Source organism: Crocodylus porosus, unplaced genomic scaffold, assembly GCF_001723895.1.
Source record: "Crocodylus porosus isolate Cpor-Errol unplaced genomic scaffold, CroPor_comp1, whole genome shotgun sequence".
NCBI lineage: Eukaryota > Metazoa > Chordata > Crocodylia > Crocodylidae > Crocodylus > Crocodylus porosus.
Window position 1 is genome coordinate 3,808,869 of NW_017728951.1, and position 8,135 is coordinate 3,817,003.

At 39.0% G+C, this 8,135-nt stretch overlaps 1 long non-coding RNA gene across 1 annotated transcript in view; it reads left to right on the top strand.

The window, feature by feature from the left end:
- Window positions 1-1,941: 1,941 nt before the first annotated feature.
- The window catches only part of LOC109324192, a 12,199-nt gene continuing 6,005 nt past the window's right edge, over window positions 1,942-8,135 (top strand). Inside the window, exons 1-3 of the long non-coding RNA XR_002104872.1 lie at window positions 1,942-2,091; window positions 3,830-3,994; window positions 4,104-4,169. This is a non-coding gene — a long non-coding RNA (uncharacterized LOC109324192). The remainder of the gene's footprint in view (window positions 2,092-3,829; window positions 3,995-4,103; window positions 4,170-8,135) is intronic.

The window sequence follows — 8,135 nt, forward strand, 5'->3', positions numbered from 1 at the left end:
AGGACAGTCTGTTAGGAGTTTGAAGTTTGCATTTGCAGGATAAAAGTTTTTCACTTTAACTAAGCTCAAGTGAGTTTATTCCTTTAATGAAACACATTCCAACAAGGTCTCTCTCAGTTTCTGCCATATAAGCACTTCTCTTTATAGTGCGTGCCAGAGCATTGACCGGGGAAGTTAATAGGAGCCTCAAGTCAACCTGAGTCGGTGCTCATATGCTCCTATTCCATTGGCTGATCATGCCTGTTCAAGTGTGACATGAGCAACAACCCATCTAGTTAGAGGCTAACCTTGTCCATCAGAGAAATACCATTTACAGGTAAGGAAAAAAATGTCTTGTCCATGAATTCATGCTTTCAAATTTCTCTGACTCCAAGTGACTAGGATACATGGAAAAAAAATCCTCTGTTTCTTTTTGAGGTTACCCAGCCAGATAATACCCTCTCTTGGCTCAGACATTGTAGATTGTCCAGTAACAAAATAAGTTACTAGAGACAGGATAACATTCTTGTCTCAGATCTACATGACAGGTACCAAGTCAGATTTTCTACTAACTGTCTCCAGTGCAAACCTTGCATTTGCAGAGAGCAAAATATCTGAGTTAGATCCATCATGCAGGTCTGACAGAGTTTTTTCTATAAAACATCAGTTATTGGTATCTTATGATTGTAATGCAGGTGTTGTAAGAGCCAGGCAAGTGGAAACTGGTTCCTGCTGTAGATTTAAACTAGCGGTAGAGCCGAAGATTCCTCTTAGTATGAACAATGAGAAGCTGACTTTATTTTAAGCTTGCATAACTTTGTGTAAGCTATGTACTTCTTGGGTTTAATATCAAAGTCCTTAAAACGTTCTTCTCTTGGAAGAATCTTCCAATAATGGAACCTTTGACTACTAACTCATGCTATCACCGGTGTAATGTGATAAGCATATCTCTAGTAGATCCTTCCTTTAAAATGAATCATCTCCATGGCAGCTAGAGTGTAAATGGGAGCTTTGCTAACTGATGCAATGGGGAAAGTGAGGCCATAGGTTTGCTGTCTTCAGGGAAGCTGGCACTGTTTTTTCTAATCTCTGTACTCTCAGACTTTGTACACAAGGTACAAAAAGCTAATACTGTGGTAAGTCCCGAGTAGGGGCAGAAAAGGGGCTGGGAGGCAGAGGAGAGTTCTCATTCTTTTCCTTCCCTCCCACAACTCCTCTTGTGAACTGTCCCCAGTGCATATATCATTCATGGTTTGCTTTTATTCTTTTGCGCATTTAGGCATTTTTGTCTGTACACCACAAGTGCACTTTAAGAGACAGCTCTCGCTTTCAAGGAAATCCTGATTAACTTCATGTTAATTTCCAGGTTCTTTGACTTCAAGCCCAGCAAAGGGCTTAGCATTTTCTAAAGGATTATGTGTAGTGATCCCACAGCACTCCTGAGTTAGCAGTACTGAAGAGTGTACTCTGTCCAGTCCACTCACTGCAGCTCCAGGTGCACCAAATCCAGATACAAGGCAGTTTAGTTGCTCTGAGGCCACCCACTAACATGCCAGAAAGAGCTTGAGAGTGGTGATGGAGATAGCCCCAGGAGTGGTTTCACTACCTTATTTCCAAGCTTATGTGGAGTGAGACTGGTAGGTGGAGAGGAGGCTAGCAGTGCTCTCAGCCTTGTGGAGTAGGAGCCTATTTTGTAGATATAGTCTCCTAGGTGAAATATGGGCTGATAACTAAACTGAACAAAATATAGCTGTGCCAGCTGCCGTTTTATTACTGCATATATAGGATAAAACACGTTGGGCAAAGAGCAAATATCAGTAGAGGTAAATGCCTGAAATTGAGGCTTCTAAGAAGATATTATAAATATTATAATAAATATATGTATAAGAAGGCAAATGACAGTCTGCCTCACACACATCTGCTGTTGCATTTGGATTGGTTAATTCTATCTATTTAGTTCTTCAATCTGTTTTTCTCTCTTACATGTTCAATGTCTTCTATGAAGCCAGGAAATGAATTTGTGGCAACTTCATTTTTACTCAGAGGGAAAAGACATTGTTCTGAAAAGCAGATTTTTTCAACACACACATTCACATTTTGCTCTTAGGGGAGGTTAGTGTGTACCGTCTTTTAGAATCATCTTTTCTTCTTTACCTGGCCTGCAATAAATATGATCTATGTTTCTTATGGTGGCACTGGACCCACACTGGATATACTGTAGAAAATGATCATTAAGGTGATCCTCATACTGGAATTGCTCCTGGCAAACGAGGTGTCATTTTGATGTAATGTTTTGCCTATGGAAACTAAGTCTCTCTCAGCAACTAACTTTTTAGTCTTTATTAATCATAAACTTTGATCCTGCCTTGACTGTATTCTGTTCACAATCAAAATTAAGGTATTGATTGTTACTGTTCCATGAGATAATAGTTCACATTCATCAAATGCAGGAAAATTTAGTTTTCTCTTCAGCCTTCTCTGGAAGCTTCCACAAGTTCTTTTAGCATCAGCATGATACGATTGTCAGTCAGCTACTCTGTATGCTAAATTTCTATCACTGATATTAAGTATCTTAAACCCCCAAACAATACCTTGAATTTATTTTTGATAAGCCAAATTTCTTATGATGCATAGCAGTAAATCACTTTTTCCTTTTATCCTTCATCTCATACATCTTGCTAGTTATGCTGCTCTACTAGTATGCCATAGCTTTTAATAAAGGACGAGTCCTGCAGCAACAAAGGGAAACGAATGTTTTCCCAGTGGAGGGCAGCCTGTCTTTAGAGGACCTTCTCCGACTTTTTGTTGTTATATTATTCACTTTCTTAGTACAATACATATTTTACTTTTTGATTTACCTCCCTTACAAATATCCTTTATTCCTTGGTAGTGTTCTTTTTTCAACTATTCTCCGCTGAGGTTTATGTTGTATTGATCCATTTTATTTTTACATAACAGGATTTCTTGTACATATTCAAATTTTAAATTTAGTTTCCATGCTTCAGTAGTCTGTTTAGTTTAGTGGCAAGTTATTTCCTGCCTATGAGACACATCTGCTCGTGAAAGACTGAACACTGTTGTTCTTAAAATCAAAGGTGAGTTCAAAGGGGCATAGGTGAAAACTTTCAAAAGTACCCAAGTCTCACTGAAAGTCAGCAGGACGTAGGCTCCTAAATACCCACGTCATTTTTTAAAATATTTGCCCATTTTTCCATTATAGTGTAAAGTCACATGGTATGTCTTTTAGGGACAAACCCCATGTCATGGCCAGCCTACACTGCTGAGCTGCATCTGAGAATTCTTCCTGATGTACCTTCTAATCCTTGTCTCACATTTCCCCTCCGAGATGGGAAGATACTGTTGGCCACCATTTTACTGATGGGAAAGTGATGCACAGAGAAATAGGGGTATCTGTGTATGGCATAATGCAGTACCTTTTAGAGATACTCAAACTGCTTCCAACTGAGCTAACTCAGGGATCAAAACCACTATAAAGAACAGCAGGGCTCATTAGCCTGGTCAGAATGCATCATTGACATAGATACCTGGTTCTGGGACCCAAGTTAGTATCTCTGCCAAGTACTGCACTGTACTGTATAGATGTCCCAACAACTTTGAAGTTACAATGTAATGTGCTGCTTTGCATGATGCATAAACTGAGATACCTAAAGACATCCAGCAAATGCATGGCAGAGTAGAGAACTAAATTAAAACCTCCCAAGCTATAAACCAGCGTCCTCAGCATCCAGCTAAACCTAGGACCTTTTTCTCTGTCATGGCTTTTGTTGTTTTCAGGTGCATTATCCAGTGCTTGATAAAGGTTTCTAAATAGTCTTTTTTATTCTTCCAGAAACGTGTGTGTAAAAGTTTAGAAACTGTTCCAAATGAGAGTGATGCTCACTGCCAGTTAAACGAATGCACCATGGATTACTGGACTATGGAGCTGGATTCTAAACAGAAAGGTTTCCCAGAACAATGTATCCCTCAGGCTACAGAGGAAAAGCAAAATTCGGTGGTAAGTTAATAGTGTAAACAAAATATATTTGTTAGTAGAATGTGTTCTAAATATAATAAAATGGCAAATAATTGCTTTTTTGAGAGTTTTCTGTATTCTTGTTAATTAGATTTTTCAAAATCATGGAAGCAGAAGTACTGCCCAGCCTTGCCCAAGATGTATTGCTGGAGAATCTGTAAGTATATTAACCTTCTTACTGTGACATAAAAGATAGACTTGTTCTTAAATATTAGATCCATAAAACATAAAGTTAATAAAAACTACAATTACATTTCTCAGGAATAAAGCATGTAAATAAAAAAGGCAGATTGATTTAGCTTTTCCTAGCTAAGCTACTAGACTACAAACTAATATGTTTCTAGCATCAGGTTGAAAATATAGATATTGCAAACACATTTTTCAAATTCACTCTAAAAAGCAGAGTTTAGTGAAGAGACTGAATGAATATCTTGTGAAGTAGAAATAAACACACACTTTTCCATTGGTATTTCTCATTAGGATTCACATGGTCATTAAAAGCAGAGTTCTAGAACATTTTATGTAGACTTTTTATTATGCTGTTCACTGCTTTTTATAGTATTTCTATTCTGACTGCAGTGTAGCATAGACATACCTCAGCTAGCTTTACATTAACTAACACTGCTACTTGTAGCAGTCTAACCACAAGAGAAATGGAAGCACTATGTGTTTCCCAGCCTCTTTTAGAGACAGGGAAGCTAACCCAGACTTGGGTACAACTACACCATTTTACTGTAAAGTTGCTCTTGTGGCTACAGATTTAAGCTTAGACATTTATGAGTACAGCAACAACAGACAGTAATGCTCCTCCAGTTCCTCTTGCTTAACAAAGGACAGGAATTCAAATCTCTGGATAGTAGGGATAAAACGCTTGGGACCTCAGCTTAGGGAAGCAAAAGGGCCATCTTTCTAGTTTCCTTAAGTCCCAGATCCCACACAAGGCTCACCATGAATTACTCATTCTCCAAATTCACAAGAAATCCTCGAACAATTTGTTATAAAGGGAGTTAGTGGCTCCATCTACACAAGCAATTGTTATTGCACAGTCTTTTAGTACTTGAATAACCAAGTACTAAATGACTGTGATATAACTAATGTTACTGCATGGGTATGCCCACACAGGCTTTTTCCTGACACTACTGCACAGTAGCTTGTGACAACTGCACAGTACCATCATGTCACAGTTACTGCCCCCCCCCCACTCTACTGCCAGTGTTGACTTCCGCTTGCTCCCTTTTATGCTGCTGAACCACAGAATTTCATGGAGAGCAAGGAGCTAGGAGCAGTCCTGTCAGTCCTTCTTGAAGAGAAGACTGGATGTTAGGGTGAAATCCTTAATTCAATGTGAGTTCTGCTATTGCTTTCAATGATTTCAATCAAATCAGTGCTCCTCCTCAAAAATCAGAAACTGCCTCAGAGAAAACATTTGTAGTCAACATGGAATGGAGCTACAGCCACTTTTTAAAAAGGTAATCCATAAAAGGTCTCAGGGGTCTTGTTCCTTTGAAGAACGAAATATCTACAACAAGGCACTGAGAGCCAGATTTTTAAATGTTTTTAGGTGTCCCAAATACTTTAAAAAAATCTAGCTCTGAGTAGCTTCTACTCGTACTGCAGACACTGGGAGCAGAAAAATCAATTCTCTAAGTAAGTGTTATAAACTCTTTGCTCCCTGCTGTTCCTGCACTTTGAGACATTTAAAATCATCTCTGGATTATAACCCCACTTGTATAGACTGTGTTTTGGCATATTTTGGAGAAGTCAGTTTTCAACCACATTTAACTGGTGTTCAGAGATACAATGGCATCATTAGGGTTAGCAACATTCTTTAATGTTCATGACTAGTATGAATGAAACTAAGGCTACTGACACCCATACCTTTGTAGCACTAAATTTACCCTTGTAGTGCTACAAAAAAAGTATTTTTCATAGTGTTATGTATAATGCTTGTACAGTTACACATCACACTGCATGGGGCTCTGGGGCTCCCAGCATCCCACAGTCCTCCACTTCCCTCCCTCCAAGTGTGGGTGGTGAGGGTTTGTATGAGAAAATTTCTGCCTCTGCTGTAAGAGCCCTGCCAAGAGCTGGGGCTCAGGCAGTGGCAGCAGGATTACTTGGGGTGATGGGGCCAAGGAGTGCAGTGCTCCTGCCACCCCCTCTGGCAGCTGGGACTTTTCTGGCAGCTGCTGCCAGCTGATCACTGACAGCCTGTCTCCTTCCCTGGCAGTGGAGAGGACAGGCTCTCAGTGATCAGGTTCCCTGGGGACATTTGAGGTAACATTGTAGGTCCCTAGCCAGGGGGCTGGAACACTTCTGTGAACCCTTAGCACTATATTTTTGTAGTGCTACAAAATGCTGAGGCACTTTGAAGCATCATAAACACCTGTCTATACCCTAAGTATCAGTGGACTCAGGACCACACTTTTAGCTAATATTAGATCGTGTTATAATCCAGTTTTAAATAATATTTGTATATAGATATATGTCTGGATTCCAAGGAGCACAATTTCTATTTTAGCAATAGCATTAGAAATATAACGTTGCTTGCATGTCTCCATATTAAATTTTACTGATCTCCAGTAAACATATGACCAGAAAAAATAGGGTAATATTCAGACTTAATGTTAGTAGGTTCAGCTCATTTGAAATTGAGTGTCATGGATAATCTGCCTCTGCCATTTTTTAAATTAGTACATTTAGTGTACTGTTATCTGAAAGTAAGTATGTGTTGGAAGGAGGGAATCTTTGCTCTCACTGTCCTTTACAGGAAATTATGATTAAAAAAAATTAAAGATTTATTTTTCCCTCTCTGCTTGCAACAAATATAAATGTCAAATTACACATTTATGGGGCTTTGCACATCTTCCACTAGGTAGGTTTACCTCCCACTGTCATCTTACAGTGGCAAATGTTTTTTTCTCAGGTAGCACAGGGCAGTTTTAAACAGACTTCCCTGTTATTTCCTCTTTGGTTATTCTGGCAATTAAAGGGAATATATGAATATTTTAATCAATATTGTAGGCATACATCTTCATTCATAATACTTTTTTAAAAAGCAGTATTTCCAACTGAAGTATAACACTTAGCAAAACTGGTACAGGCTTAGTCAACTTAATTTTTTTCCAGAATTCAAATTTCTCCTTAACACAAGTCAAATTGTGTCAGTCATTTAAATCCAAACATGGATGTCTTTCAAAATTAAAATGGATATGGCCCCACTGAGAAGAAGGAGCCCTGCTATAAAAAGAGAAAAAGCCTACAAGGAACATAAGAGTGTTAAAACCATAATAAGAATATGTAGTTTCTACAGCTTACAGAGAAATGCAAATGAATTAAAACATGACAGCTAGCCTGGGGTAAGTCAGACACAAAGCCTAATGGGCTGAGATAATGTCTTTGTAGTGGTGGTCAGTGTTGTGTCTTATCAGCATTGTTTTTGCACTGGAAAATCCTGATTTTATGGAGTTAATGAGGAACAAAGATCTTGACTATCAGCAGTTCCAGAATACTTCTACTTTCAGGTCTGCACTTTAACACCTCAACTACACTGGGGTTTTTATCTATGTTTAAACAGGTTTCCAGCTGGAATTGGTTAACTATCAGAGGAATGGCCCAAGACTTAAAATAATACATATAAAAGTTATGTCTGTTGTTTCAAAACAGAATAATGCAACTATAAAAAAATCAGCCTATGTGGGGGAGCAGATTATTTCAACATTTACAATTTCAGAAGTGTTTTTTGGAGTGCTGTATTTCCAGTCTGCATAATACAGGAATGAGGGGAAAATAAGTGAAAACATTTTGGGGAAAATAAAATTATGTAACCTTACCTGAGTTGTTCGAAAAGCCTTTATAATGGGTTATATACATAGTACTAGGAGCTATTTGATAGACCTGTGCGAAGTGGCTAGTATTTGCTTCAGATTCGGGGGACAGTGATTCGATTCGGTGATTCGAATCACTGTCCCAATTCGCTTTGGCCAAATCAGCCAGGCCAGGCCCTCCCCCACCGCCCCAGCACTTGTTAAAAAAAAGCTCTGGTGTTCAGCAGGTAGTGCCAAGCGTGAGGTGATCCCCGCTGCCCCCCACTTCCCACGCTGCATGGGGGACTCTTCACAAG